A 16077-nucleotide genomic window follows, 5' to 3' on the forward strand; every position below is an offset into this window, starting at 1 on the left:
AAGGGTTATTATGAGGACTGAAGTTAGTTGATTTTAAAAGGGCTTATAGCAGCAGTATACAAGTATTTGTTTAAATAAATTCAGATATAATTAACATGACTTTCTGAGGGGATGTTCCAGCCAGGGCAGAGATAGCTCATGAAGTGAGACAGAAAGTCTTAGCAACATGTGAAAAGACAACCTGCATCGGAGGCATGTGTACCTTGATTAAAACATGACTTTTGGGAAAGCCAGGAGTGGATAAACAATATTGGTTTGTGATTCTGGGAGTTTTTATAAGAAGCATCCTCTCTGAAGAGCAAACACCTACTATATTTTATGTTGAGCTGATAAAGACAATCAATTATTTCAATGGGGAAAAGCTTTATGTGCCAAAAATGTGAAAAAAAAATTTCATATAATACTCAACTGATAAAAAAAATAATAGCATATATCTGTCTTGAGGACTCACAGAAGTCTTAGTTTTCCTGTAGTAACATCATCTATGAGACAGGTATACAGTCTTGATTTTCCTTTTTTTTTGCTTTGTCAAGTGTGTTCCTTGGCACTTGACAAATAAATAAGCATAACCATAATCATAACTTGACTGTATACAATCCATTTCCTCAAGAAGCTGTATGATCATAAACATACATTCTCCCCTTCCATCCTGCCAGCCTGTCAGTGAGGCTGGCCTTTAAATAGGACTCTGGTGCATTCCAGTTTACAAGCACGCATTACTCATTGTTGAGAATGCTCTTCAGAGATGAAGAATGCAGATCCTGTGCTATTAGGAAGAATAAAGCAGCTTTCAAAGAATGGTGACATCATCCAACAAACCCGCGGTCATTAGACTGAAATAAACGGGAGAGGTTCAATTAAACTCACAGTCTGAAAGGCAATTTAAAGGCCTCTTTCCTTGGCTTGCTGTGTATAAATGCCCAGTTTTTATTCTAACTTTGCTAAGATCAGTAACATCAAATACGTAATAGAATTGGCAGCTGAAGGCTTCATTTGTTCAGGGCAGACTATTTCCATGACTCTATACTCATAAACCACCCAGCTCCATGTCAAACTGCAATTTCTCTCCTAAGCAATTCACCTTTCATAATTATTTCCTTGCCGTTGTATTTAAATTCCGGTTTTAACGGGTCTGTATGTCTTTTTTTTTTTTTAATGGAACTTGAGATATAAACGATACATGGTTTCTGACCTCATTTATCTTCATAACCAAGGTAACTTGTTGCTCTTTACAAAGAAAAATAAACATCATGTGAGACCAGCCCTACCCTAGATTTCCCTCAGTGGTCTCAGGATGCATGCCAGTGCCACTCCTTCTCTTCTCTGGGACTGAAACACTTTTGAGTATTCTGAGTGACCTACAATCAGGAAATGGTTCAAACTGTGATCCCCGGCTAAATTCCCATTGCCATCTCTATGCAGTTAAGTGATTAGCAGCAGGGTAGGAGGCCTAATATCTCACGGGGCTGTCAGCTGCCTCCTTGGTTCCACTACTGCCAATGGTGAAGGCCCAAAAAGGCAGCTGAGGTCATCCTGCCTTTGAGATTTAAGTAAAACTCAAGAGTTAAATTTAATGCCTTCCCTATATTTCTGATAATTTCTAGGACCTAAAATCTCATGGCCTCTTCCAGCTACGAATTTTTTAAGTTTCCTCTGGATTCTAAGACTTCTTTCTGGGAGCCATTCTCTTCCTTCTGCTCTGTGAAGGCTCAAGAATTGAGCCCTTTCCCTGATTTCTCCCAACCCACTCACTCAAGGTAATCATGCCTAGCACTAAAGGTTTGGAGCACCAGCGTTTTTTGTTTTACCTAACTTGTCATTTTAACATTTTAATACAGACTGTTAGACACTGGTCAGGCTTCTCCCTTCTAGAAGGCTCTCTCAGCTTGCAGACCCCCTCCATTCATTATGTACATAAATTTAGCTCACCATTCTCTACTCAGTCTAAGACCTGACAGTAGATACCTGCAAATCCTGCTAACGCAAGAGTCCTCTGCTCTGGATGTCATTCTTCAGTAGCACCTAAGAACTAGTGGATGGTTTGAGGGTTTCAAATATTCTTTCTCTTGTACCAGTCTCTCTGCATGCTTCCCTAACCACTCACCCACTCCTCCATATATTCAAACTCTGCCATTCACACCAGCAATACTAAGTCATACCTTCTGGGGACACTTGGTCTAACGAAGTGGTTTTACTCCTTTGACTTACCTGTGAAGTCTGTTAAAAAAAAGAATTTGAAGTGGCTCAAAACCAAGTGGGTCAACCAAACAGCAAACTTGGTTCTCCTCCCTCCCTCCCTCCTTGCCTTCCTCCTTTCTTGCCACAACAACTAAAACAGTTTACAAAAAAAAAAAAAATTCTAATTTGTGGGAGAGAAGGAAATCTGGGTCATATAAATTTAAACCTAATAATTTTTCAACTCCCAGATCCTTTCAGGAGTATTATTATTACTATTTTTCTCTAAATGCATAAAGCCTAGATTCAGATATTGTAATATGTATCTTTGTGAATTGAACTTCAATCTCTAACTGCAATTAAGTAAAACAGAATCTGCATTGTTTATGAACACAAATAAAGTATTCAAGACTGTACATAAATTAAATGTCTTATGCTCTTTGTTTGCCCAGGCCATGAACAATAAAACAGGGTCACAACAACATTGGCCAAAAATAACATTTCTCTAGTGCGGCTCATATTTGCTTGATTAAACAACTCCAGGCCTCTCAAATCCCTTCTAAATAATTCTAGAAGCCATGTCTCATCTTTGTTCTCAGCAACTATCAGCTGGTGAATATTTTCACCTTTTCCTGCTCAGGCCCTGCTTCCTGCAGCAACGTTCGCTACTGAAGACCCTGATGCTGAAGCCAAAGGAACCGTGGTTAGTGCCTGGGCTCCTTGTTTGCTGTCTGGGCTCCTCGTCCACTGTCTCTTAATTCCAGGTGTTGATAAGTGTGACTGTTCAGACAGCCGTCACCTGTCCTCAAACAGTAGCCCTTCTCCCATTTCGAAGTAAACCTTTGTGACATAATCAACAAGTAAGGTTTATTGCCTTATGCTCGCTCTGTCTCTGCGATTTTAGCAAAGCAGCTCTTCTTTTTTAATACGCAAATGTAATTTCCGCTCTGTAAGCTGCAGAGTGTGTTAGGCTGGGATCCAAGTGCGGATGCTGTTCCCACCTCAGCTGGTTCACTGCTTATCTTCCTCTTTATTTAGGTGGGTCCTGTGCCTTTCAGAGGTCCCTAAAGATCCCTTCCTCTCCATAGAACTTAAGCTGTGAGCTTGACTTCAATAGATCTGTCAACAGGTAGGCACAGAAGAGGGCAGAACAGAAGCTGGAAATGGACTCAGTTGTCGGGAGTCCCTAAATTTCTAGTTCTTGGAAAGAAGGAAGCCGTTTTTTATTCTCTCCCCCTCTCCCACTTTTCTCTCTTTCTCTTTTTCCTTCTGATTGTCTGAACTTGAGTACCGGCTTTTACATGTTCCCTCCAAAACGGAGAGATAGGCCCCAAAATAAACTTGATCAGGAGAAATAGGTACTAAGTCAAGATAAAGACGCTAAACCTGAGACATAGAGGGTCTTCACAGACAACTTGGCTGTAGTTTCAGCCCACGGTTGACAGCCCCACAGTTTAGAGAGAGCTTTCTAATCAGAAATCTGTGTGTTTAAAACCATGTGTTAGTGCTTCGTCACTAATCACTATTTTTATAATTGTCACATTAGTATCGGTATTTCATAAGAACGTAGGCGATGGTGCGAGAATAAATAAGAATAAAATGTCATCTGTGCAGATGTTTTTAACCCCGTAAAATTATTCCGGAAACACAGACGGCATATGGCTTACAGCACTGGTAGGAACTTGGATGACAGGCTGGGGCGTGTTGTCTTCTTCCTCACTCCTTAGCCTGTCACCATGGGACTCACTTCTGAGAACGGTGAGCATCTGGCACACTGCCCTCCTCCAGGTTAAAGTGGATCCTTAACTGTCAGCTGCTGGCTGGTGGGGTTTGAAGCTAAGTGAGCTTCAAACATGAAAAAATGAATTGCTGATGCACACTTTTCTCACAGTTTTTTTTTAAAATATATTTCTTTTGACCCACTTTGAGGAGAGTTTTTCTTCCTAAAGTCTCTTGATTGAATTGTCCATAAGTCCCCCTCAAATGAACCCAGAGTTCAACCCTCAATAACCTTTAGCATCACACGCTTAGAAAAAATGGTGGGAAAGCTTTTACAATGCTTCACCATTACCCCAGCACCACTGTGGAACTGTTTAAACCATGGAAGTTATAAAGACAGTTACCTGTGTGTCACTTGAATGTATCTGCATTTCTTCTTTATTGCCAAGTGCACTGGAAATGTTTTTAAATAACTAAATGTTAGAATTACAGAAATGTTTGTACTTTTTCCCCTTCTCTTGTTTTTATCTTGGTAACCTGACTGGCGTGCCACTGCACATTTACAATATCCTTGCTTTTCTCTGTATACTCTCAAGTGACTATGGTAAGAGTCTGTGTCTACACCACAACGAGTGATAGATTAAAAGACAAATGTTACCGGTTGTTTGGATAGCTTGTTTACCTGTGCCAAGATGAACTGACTAAATGGCTACATGTTTAAAAGAGGAAAAAAAAAAAAGAGCCAAAGTTTAAAAAGTTAAGAGAGTAATAGAGAAATGACTCATTTTCTATTTCCTAATATTGCACTATAGAAACAGGCAATGTTGAATGTGTCAAAAAGATGATTTCAATGTAATGTCTTTAAAATGCTAATCTGGGGATTATCTGCATATTCTATTATTTGTATGTCTAGGCCTGTTATTTGTACAGAGAAAGGATATTTTCTCCACATTATGTGCTTCTGTCAATGTCACTGAAATTAATCTCTGCCTATCCTCCTGACATGACTAATAACTTAAGGTAGCTCAATAATAATTACTGTATCCTATATATGTAACTCCTGCATAAAATATACAGAGATTTAAAAATAGATGGGTAATAGCAACTTTGGGTGGAGAAACCTGGCACACATCACCTTAACCAATAAGTCACTTTGATAGCATATGCCCCCGAGATGGTGTGACAAGAGCACATCACCTCTGTGGTTACTCCAAAACCTACAGTTTCAACCTATTCACAAGAAAACTTCAGGCAAACCCACACTGAGGGACGTTCTGCAAAATACTTGCCCAGTACTCTTCAAAGGCATCAAGGTCATGAAAGACAAGGCAAAACCAAGAAACAGTCACAGATCAGAAGAGACTAAGAAGTGAAGCCAAACTGCCATGTGGTATCCTGGGTGTCCAGAGAAAGACTGGTAGAAGAACAGTGGAAATATGAATGAAGGCTGTAGTTTGATTAAGAGTATTATACCAACACTCATTTCTTAGTTTTGATAAATGTAAAGGTTACCTAAGAAGTGAACATTAGAGGAAGCTGGGTGAAGGGCATACAGAAACATTCTGCACTACCTTTGCAACTCTTCCATAAAGCTAAAATTACTTTGAAATAAAAAGTTATTTAAAAATGAACTTATGTATAAGCTTGTTAATTCAAGATATTTAAATAAAATACCTACAGAGATACAAGAAGTTCAGGGCTGGTATGGATCCACCTATCTTTATGTAAATATAGAGAATGGAGACAGAGACAGACACACAGACATTCAGACATACACATACACACACATCAGCTTCCTCAGCAAGCAGAGACGGCAGGGATGAGCACTGTGTTCTGCTTTTGTGTAGACAATAAGATGCACACACATAAACTGAAAAACTCCTGATGAAATCTGGTATTTGTTTAATATTCATGTTATTTCCCTCTTTCCTAAGCCCATGAGCTCACTTCTCCATAATGCATTAGAGTTCACAGTGACATCTACAAAAGTGTTTCTTGCCAGTTTTTTCCCTCTAAAATTCTTACTCCTTATCCCATCTGGCTTTGCAAATACATAAAGTATCTGTGTTGCATCATATTATTTAAAGCAGCTTCCAGTGACATTCACTGACTTCAAGCATGGCTTAACTGTTCCAACATCGGATGCAAATGGCTTCTCTAATTCTCCTTAGATCAGGCCACCCATCTTTGAGTCTAACTGTTGCTTATCATCATCTGTGAGGCAGTCTGCTCTACTTTCCTTCCGTCTGTTCAGGCTTAGGCAAGCTTACTGTTGAGCAATCGCATTCCTTACTATTGCCAAAACAGGTTTTATTTTATGTAATTTTACATAGCCAAACTGCTCTCCTGACAGTAGCCGCCCCGTTAGATCCAAGCTCATCATGCTCACTGGTAATAGCAGTAGAGGAAATACAGCCAAGAATCTTTAAAGTGTTGATGTCAGGAAACAAAAAAGCAAAACCTCAAGGTACATATTTCTGCTTGTTAACCAGAGTTGGATGACCATTTCAGAAGAAGTAGAGGTTATCATCTCATTGTCTATGGTATGTATTCAGTGGAATTTAAAATGCTATTAGGAAGGTGATCTTAACCATAAGTGCCACATATCTAGACATGCATTGGGACTATAAAACTGATTTTTTCAGGGAGTTACAAATCTCTTGATATCTCAAATATCAAGTTAAGATGAGTTTGTGCCCTTTTTTGGAGGGGAGGACAGAGGATGCAAGTGACTGCTCACTTTTTGCATTACACGCTGCAGCTTTCAAAATGATTTGGTAATATATAGGCATCCAAAGAATCTGGGAATAAAATATTTTAGGAATTTAGCAAATGACTAGCAGGTTTGAAAGAACACATTGATGTATAGATATTCCCTTACACTAATGATATTTAAAGGAAGAATGGAGCAATCTCATTCTCTTCTATGAAACTGGGAAAGAGATTCTGCATTATTCTTTTTTTTTTCTTTTAACAAGATAAAGTAAGAAGTCTGAGACCAATAAAATATAATGTAGTCATTTGTGAAATGTCATTGTTTCCCTTTGTCTACATCACATCTGAAAATAATGATGCTGCAAATGTCATTTGTTTTACAGTTTGTCTTGCATTTTATATTTAAATTCTCATATAAAGTCATAAGATTTTACACTTAAAATTCCATTAGATTTTGGCTTAATAAAAATATAATTCAAAAAATCAGTGATAACATGCATTTCATCAAAATGAACATGTGATATTTGATATGATTCAATAACATTCTGGGACATTACTGAAAGACATAATAATTCCATGGGTACAGATTCACATACTTAGGTTAAATGCTAGTGTAACTGGAAGGCAGCCCAAAGAAACACTGCAGGGATGGTCTTTCAGAAAAGAATGTTCCAACAGTATGTGGTCTTACCCGGTTGGCCTATTTTACCTAGAGGAAGTGAGCTAAAATGGGTCTGATGTACCAATGCATTATTCATTAACAGTGTGCACTTCATCTCTATCTGTGCCAAAAGCAGAACCAACCAATCTGCCTACCATTCCTTGCCATGATGCCTTTACAAGGGAATAAAAGCAAAGTACTCATCAGTCCTGTAAAGAAATTAGAGATAAATAAGACATAATATAAAGTTATTGAGGAACTGCTAATAAAATCAATTATTGACATTAGATAAAAGAAACTTAATATGGACAATTTTATTATGCAGAGATCACATTGGAGTAAGGAAGTGAATATTTCTATTATCCTATTGATAAATGTGGCACAAATGGCTAGTATCCAACAAAATGTTATGCTCCTCTTGGTTATGGAAGATTCAGTGCTGTGACCTATTGACTCACTCAGAAACTATATTTCGCAGACACCCTTACGTTTCCCAGAATCATGTGTTTAGTTAGCACCAGTGAATGTGGGCAGATACGTCTGTCTGTCACCGTCATGCTGGAGTTTTTAAAAAGCAAAATGTTAATTCTCCAACATCTCTTTGTCTTTGGACCCCATGGGATGTAAAAGCCACAAGATGGAAGGAGTTTGGGTCACAGAATTACCACATGGAGGAAACTCCTGCCCACCTGGAACATTCATGCAGAACTAAGCCTGTGAGAAATAAGCTTTCATCACATGGCATTAAAATTCTAAATTTAGGCTTTGTTACAGCAACTAGCATTACTCTATCCTATACAGTCAGATATTGGCCCATCAATAAATGAAGACAGACAGGTGAAAGGAAGTCGACATCATCCATAATTATGCCCTGCATAGGCGTCAAAGGAAAGGAGACACAATAAACAGAAGACAAACTTCCTTAACAAAGATTGAGCTTTTATTCCTGATATTCTAAGAAGAAGAAAAAGCATATAAATCCACAACTACTGGACCTGAAAAAAACTTGAAATAATGTTCTTTCTGAGACAGGGAGGATAACCAAACATGAAGTTTTCAAAGGGAATAAATTAATTAAATTAGAGATAACGGCTGCCCACTCATTAGGAAAGTTTCTAAAGACAGAGAAGGTTAGAGAAACATTATAGAAGAGAGAGCTAACCTGCAATGAATTGCCTGGTTTTCCATCCCTATGGATTTCACTCTCTATAAACAGGTTATTTCCAGGCTGAGGGATGGGTGGGCATAGGGGAAGAGCAGGGAATCACTCATGCTCTTCTTAAAGACTCTTAATCTTAGTCAAAGAGAAATGACTTCTCTGTTAAAATATCAGTTAATTAGTGGAAATTCCTAATTTATTCATATTTCTCCATATGTCCCCTCTATTTGTACACTCTGCGTTCCTTTGGCATCCACAGAACTTTATGTAAGCCTGTGTTCAGCACTAATGCGTTCAGTGTGGGTGGGCTATTTCTCTAGGAGTACTCTCTCACCCAGCAGTGATGCTTTGAATACAGGAGCCTTGTCTTATTTTTCTCTGTACCTCCAAGAGTCATTTATTCATAAAACATTTCTAGAGCATCTACTATGTGCCAGACCCTATGCTGGGCACTGAAGATAGAATGTTGAACAAGACTCTCACAATTTTCTGGCCTTTCAGAGATTACACTCCATAGGGATTTTTAAAACTGAAGTATTTCAAGTTACAATAATTCCTATGACAAAAAACAGGTAGAAACAGGGACTAGCAGAAGAAGCCCTTTGTTAGGTAGGATATTCAAAGCAAGCCTCTCTAAGAAGAGAAAATTAAAAGATGACATTTGAAGGAAGAGAAATAGTGATGTAAAGTATGTGCATTTGTTGTGGGGGGTGCATCTCAACAGAAGAAAACTGTAGGTGCAGATCCAGAGGCTCTAAATCAGAAAATGCACGGTATATTTACATAATTTAAAAAGGCCACTGAGTGTGAATGCAGTTAAGTAAAAGGAGCATAGCTAGAATGAGGTGGGGAGATAAATAGTTTTGGAAACTGCAGTAAGTTTGGGTTTTATTCTAAGCACAGTAGAAGACCATTCAGCGTTACAAGGAGGTAAGTGACACTACCCAGTTTAGATTTTGAAAACAGCGCTTTTGTGTAAGTAACAGATCAGTATGTGGGAAAGATTTAGGAGGTATTTAAATGATCCCAAATGAGAGATGTTAAAGAAAGACTTGGACCAAGATGAAAGGAATAGAGATGGAGAGATCAAAGAGCAGATGTCAAGCAAACAGTTGCACAGGCTACTACGGAGCAGAGAGAAGATCTGAGCTGAGTCAGACATTTGGGGTGACCAGCATGAGATACAACTGAACCTATCTATGAGAATTACTCAGGGGTAGAGCGTGTAAAGAGAATTCAGTACCTTTCAGAGTGCTTCATACACCTTTGTTGAATGAGGATGACAATCCTGATCTCACTGCCAGTGCCCATGAGGAGGTTTCGGCCTCTACCTCCTGCCTGCTGCACCGTACCTTCACCACCTTTCTTTTTCCTATGCCAGTTGCCTACTTTGACTTCCACATAGTCTCTACTATTCAGATATTCCATCTATTCAGAAGCTCAACTCCCTCATCCCACATCCTATGGAGACTCTGAAGAACAAGTACCTTTACTCTCTAGTGCCAGAAGTCTTAGCCTTCATATTTTGATCTGATTTGATCTGTCATGCTAATGCTACGATAAGGACATAAACAAAAAGTATATGTCCAGATGGTTCTCAAAACTAAGGGAGATGGTGAGGTCTACTAGCAAGATTGTGTAAAGAAAGAAAAAGAACAGAGTCCAAAATAACCAGGGCATTAGTATGTGTTCAGATATTTAGGGGGAAAAAAATCCTTACAGCTTGAAAAGATAATTGAATATATTTCATAAAATTTTTTATGTTTTCCATTAGGAGTAAATCACTTTGTATAGTCTTAAGTAATTATGCTACTCTTTTTTTAATTAAAGATTTTAAGATCTTAAAGGTTGTGCTTCACTTCTCAATCAAACATTACTATGTACCTGTTTAAGGAAACAAAATACATGCATGACAGTTATTTAATTTAAAAGGACATATTATTATGTACTGGCATTACACTTCTTGTTAAAAACTTCACTGTAAGTGATCTGAATCTTTGAACATAAGCTTTACCTCATTACCATAAAATCATGGTCTCTTAAAGGCAATTGAAAGTACAATTAACCTTAAGAAAAGGATGTCACCATTTTCTGATTGATTATCTCAGCTTTCAAGAACCAGTCATCCAGAACCAGTGTTTCTAATAAAATAAATTTTTTAGAAATGAGATCTGATCTATATTTTCTTGGCTTTCTGAATACAAAACAGACGTTGTGGGATGCATGCCTAATGAGTCATTCTTGTTTTTCATGAAAACCATGATTTTCCAGTACTGTAGCATTTTGCTCTTTACTGATTCATTTGCATAAAATGAATATATTACAACTTGAATGTTGTGATTTAGTTACTTATGACAGTCACATTGATGCCGTGGTGATTTCATGAATCTGGAATGAACCTGAGTTTTTTAGGGGGTCTAACCTCTAATACGAAAAAAAATCCTTGTAGAGTGAAACTTTCTTAATTGTATTTGATTATGTTAATATTCTCAGAGTCTTGGAATGAACATGTTTCCCATGGATTTTTTTTTTTTTTAAAGTATAAGATCTCATTTTAGAGCAAAGCTGCCATGGAAGAATATGGTACAGCACACCAAGGAATGATATGAACTAATTAAATGTACTGTTGTATTACTCTTCCCATTGAATGTGGTTTAGTATTTATTCATTGGTTTCCATTTAAGCAAGCTTCAAATTAGTAGTCACCAATTCACATTTTCAGTGTGTTTATAGCCTGGACGTAAATAGGCACACAGAAGTTCAGCCACTGACCCAGCTGTTAATATTCAAGATGCTCAGAATATCTCCACAAGACCCCACTTGCCTCTGTGCCTACACTCACTCACTTTTATACATTTAGTTAACATTTCTTGAGTACTTACTGTGCTCTAGGCACTGTCCTAGGGGTTGATGATCTAAAAGAGTCCCTGCTCTCATGCCTCTTCAGTGGAGCAGACAGAAAAAGAATTCCATAAACTAATTAACTACTTTTAATAAATGCTATGAGGGAAATAACTGGAATGCTATGATAAAGCATATTGGTGACTGGTAACACTGTAACATTCCCCTCAGCTTAACCAAGCTTTAGACAGGTTTCTTCCTGACTACAGGACTCTGAATTCCCTTTTCAGAGAGGATTTACTTTAGAAAACTTACAATTGCAAATGTTTTCTCTGCCCCTTTGAGACGTAAATCTTCTTCCATCCTCGGGCCAGATTTACAACCCAAGAATGTCTTTATCAAGGAAATGAGCCATCCCTTTGAAATGTAACCATCAAGAAAGAAAGATAAGGGCCCTATCATCTAGTCTCTGTGGGAAGGTAGGAGCCTAACTTCACCAATTAGTGAACTTGGCTGGCCGAACTGACAACTTCCCCCACTCAATGTTTCCAGTAGTTTTCCATTAGTTCACCCCAAACTTAAACACTCCACTGCTTTTTGTTTCAGTGGAGTTGTGTTTAGTCTCTCTCTTTTATTGCAATAGTCTTCCTTGCCTGTTTAACTTCTCAGTGCAATTTTTCTCTGACAACAGGGAGAGGAAAACTCTGCCATCTACTTTAGGCATAGTGAAGGAAAATCATCCATGAAGAGATGGCATTTAAGCTCTGACCTAAATAATGAGCAGCAATGTGTAGGATCAAGGAAGAGCACTTCACGCAGATGAAGCAAGAAGCATCAGTCTTGAGACTGGAAAGAGCTTGCCATGTTCTCAAAAGACCAGGGTGATAATGACATAAGAGTGAGGAGAGTGTGGTGTGAGACTGATGGGCAGGCAGGGACCAAGTCATACTGCACCATATAGGCCAAGGTTGAAAGCTTAGATGTTATTGTAAAAGTATCAAGAAACCACTGAAAAGTTTTAAGCAAAGGAAAAATATGACCTAGTTTGGGAAAGGAAGGAATGAAGGAAGGAAGGAAGGAAGGTAGGTAGGAAGGTAGGAAGGAAGGAAGGCCGGTCTAAGGAAGCCGCTCTAAGGAAGATAAATTGGATGAGACTAAGAGTGATCCACAGTCATGGAGTACATCTTTTAGTTTTCACTTTGGAAAACATGAGCATTTTCAGAGTTCAGATCTAATGAGTATAGATTAGGTGACCAGGAGTTTAGAGAATTGGAAATAAATGTAAGATTGGAATTTTTCCTTAAAGAAAACTTACTTTGCATTTGGTCTTCTCAGATAAAAGTATAGAGAATTTGATTAAAGTTAAAAGTGTCTTTGACTATATTAAACCAAATGCAATGGTAAACTACTCCAGTTACATCCAGGAGCACTAAATATGTGTTAACTGATTCTCCATGTTGATGGGGTTCTGTCAGAGCATTCATGGACTTGATCAACTCACATAATTGTGTTCTACCAGCAATTCAGACATCCTTCTTTGTTTCCAATCTCCCCTTACCCCTACCACTAATCTAACAAGTGAAAAATGAAGGAGCAGGCAGTGTTACCACAACAGATCTACATGATGTATTCATGAATTCAGGAACTATAGACAGCCAGTCAGCTAAAACTTAAATAAACTGAGTCAGACCTATGGTCCATCCTGCCTAATGCTGCTTTTCATAGTCTCACTTAGAATAATTTGCAAAGGGAACGTTTTTCCTTTATGACATTGATCTCTAAAATCTAAGCCTGATTTTGACCATCCTAATTTCTCTAGCTGGCATAATAAGCCATAATTTCATGTAGTAAGCATATAATAAAAGTGGAATGATGATTAAATGAATGAATGAGTAAAATAAATAATACTCTCCAAATACTGTAAAGAATACCCATCCTCTATAATTAGAAATTTTGAGCCAACATCTAAATGAGATTAGCCATTCACAAGAGTAGCCCACTCCAAATGATGTTTTAATTTATTAAATATTAATCATCTACTGCAGGATCAGCACTTTTTCTGTAAAGGGCCAGATGGTAGATATTTGGACTTTACAAACCACATGTTCTCTGTTGTAACCTTTCAACTCTGCCATAAATTACTGTATTCCAATAAAACTTTACTTATGGACACAGAAATTTAAACTTCATTTAATTTTCAAATGTCGTGAAACATTTTTCTTTTGTTTTTCTTTTTCCAATCATTTTAAAGTATAAAAACCATTCTTGGCCCACAGACTGTACAAAGCAGGCACCTAAACATAGTTTTCTGACCCCCAGTCTCCTAAATGTCAGTCACTGGAGAGATCACGGTGAGGAAGATAGTTTTGTAAAGGTGGTGATCATGGGACTAAGGTATCCACCAAATCCTGCTTACACAATCAACAATTAAATTCAGGTATACCAGTTAAATGCAACCTTGAAATTTTTGTGTTAAGTCCATTCATACCTAGTATGAGGTTATAACAGCCTTGATGACCAACAATGAGAACTGAATAATAATCATTTCAACATATTCAAAGGCCTGTTAAGAGAAAAACACCTTTATAAAAAGAATCTCTTTTTTTTTTTTTTAAGGAAAGAAATGATACAGAGTTTTAGAAAGGAAGGAAGGAAGCAAGCAAGCAAGCAAAAGCAAGTCTCCAGACAGTTCGACTTATGAATGAAACATCCCACCGTCTATTCGACTCCTTTGGCTCTAGCAATGTGCTCATTAGGAAACTTTCTGATTTACAACTCAATTTCCCAGGTGCTCTGATACTGCAAATGTAATGCCCTGAGCAGCAGACAGAAGTATTTCTACCACTGGAAATGAAGTTCCTCACTATGAATTAATAATCTGGTAAGCTTGGATAGTTTCAATCAAGTCCCCAGAATCATGTATATATAAAAATAACTTCCTGAATGTGGAACACTGGGAACCAGATCCTGGCCCCTTGCTGAGCCCACCAAGGTAGCAGTTTCCCTTGAGGCTCTGCCCACGCAGCACACACAGCTCTTAACTGCCAAGTTCTCAGTCAAGCATTATGTTTCTCTCCTGCAAAACTTTCTCTTGAACAATTTTTACATTTATTTTTCATTTGATCTGTGACTATTTCAGTGTGTCTCTTAAGACTCTTTTTAATAATAACCACAATAACATTACTATAATTAAAATATATTAACATTAATTCTATAATATCAATGAATATGCATTTAGTATTTAACTCTCATAAATATTTTAAATGTATACTTTTCGATTTTATTTACATCAGTGTATACATTTTTCTCATTATTCCACATTTGCATGCATTTACAGAGAAGCAAATGATTACTCTCTATGGTAGAAAATATAGCTTTTTAAAACTTGATCTAAAGCTCTTTTTTCCAGCCTCAGCAACAGCCTTCCTCTGTAGTAAACAGACTGCTGGACTGAGAATCAAGAGAACAGGTTTTGGGTCTTTCTCTGCCACTTAATATATGAGATTAGGGAATCACAAGAGCTCTGTGGGATATATTTCTTCACCCCATGAAATGAGGAGGTTGAGTAAGTAGATGTTCTTGCAAGACCCTTTCCACACCAAAATTCTTGGGTTCTTTAATTCTATAAGGGTGGCTTGTCTAAACCCTTTATAAGTATTCAGACAGGTGATATCCTCCTCGAGTCTAGGATTTAGTCTAGTGAGGAAATTTGTCATCAGTCTTTAAATGCAGGGAGTCACATGCATTTGACCATTCACATAGGCTGCATATCTTTTCCAATTTACTAAACAGTTATTCCTCCTGCTCCTTAGTTTAGACAGCATAGAAAGAGCTACTCTAACCAAAACACCAACATTAATGGCTAAAATAATTGGATCTTTTACTTAAAACTAAAAAGTCTTTCAGCATGAGAAAGCAAAAGCAAAATCAGTGTTGGACAACATGTATATTTAAGGCCTTCCTTTTCTTTAAACGTTAGAAAGCAAAGTAAATAGCAGCTAATTGTATAAAACAAGAATGAGATACATGATGTAGCCTCACAGCTAACTTCATTCTTCTATAAGTGTATTTAATATAGGAACTTCAAATTGAAGTTTCTCTCCTAGAGTTTAATATTCTTCTTATCTCCTTCTTCTTAGAAGGTAAAGAAATCCCTCTTTTAAATGTAAAGGTCAATTATAGCCCAAAGGCTTTAAGAAATCAATGTTCCAGGGACAATTAGAGGTTACAATTTAGAATAAGACTCACAATATAGTAAGTTAAAATCCAGTAAAGAAGTCTTAAGAAGTGGTCTAGACAATCAAAACTAACATTTACAAATGTAGCAAATAAAAGGACTTTCTAAACAGCTTATTAAAATATTTTTATTATTTAACATTAGATATAAAGCCTTTATGTCTGTTCCAGTCACTAACTGAATTACACAATTATTTAAAAGTGATTTCAGCCAATCGTCCACACCTATTCTCAGCGTTTCACCTAGAATTAAAGAAACAGGCATCTGATCATACTCTGTAATAGCTGAGTATATTTTTTTCTTTTCACATAGTTCTTAAATTTAGAATGTAAGTGCTATAAAAACTTGACAAAAAAAGTAATTTGGTCAATTTGGTACAACACACGCAAGACTAAAGAAACATTCTAACATTTGTGGGGAGGAATTCATTACCCCCTTTTATTAAAGGAGGCTGAATGGCGGTAGACAAGTCATACTCTCCATTCATCTAGACTGAGACTTCATCTTCAATGATCTGCTACAACTACATCTGGGAAAATTTCTAATACACAAATGTAGTAGCCAGTGACA

General features: G+C 37.4%; 1 long non-coding RNA gene across 2 annotated transcripts in view; it reads right to left on the reverse strand.

Moving 5' to 3' along the window:
• LOC116154053 (uncharacterized) overlaps window positions 1-16077 on the reverse strand; it is a 293948-nt gene that overhangs the window by 105493 nt on the left and 172378 nt on the right. The window lies entirely within an intron of this gene.

This window comes from Camelus dromedarius, chromosome 7, assembly GCF_036321535.1.
Source record: "Camelus dromedarius isolate mCamDro1 chromosome 7, mCamDro1.pat, whole genome shotgun sequence".
In the NCBI taxonomy this organism is placed as follows: Eukaryota; Metazoa; Chordata; class Mammalia; order Artiodactyla; family Camelidae; genus Camelus; species Camelus dromedarius.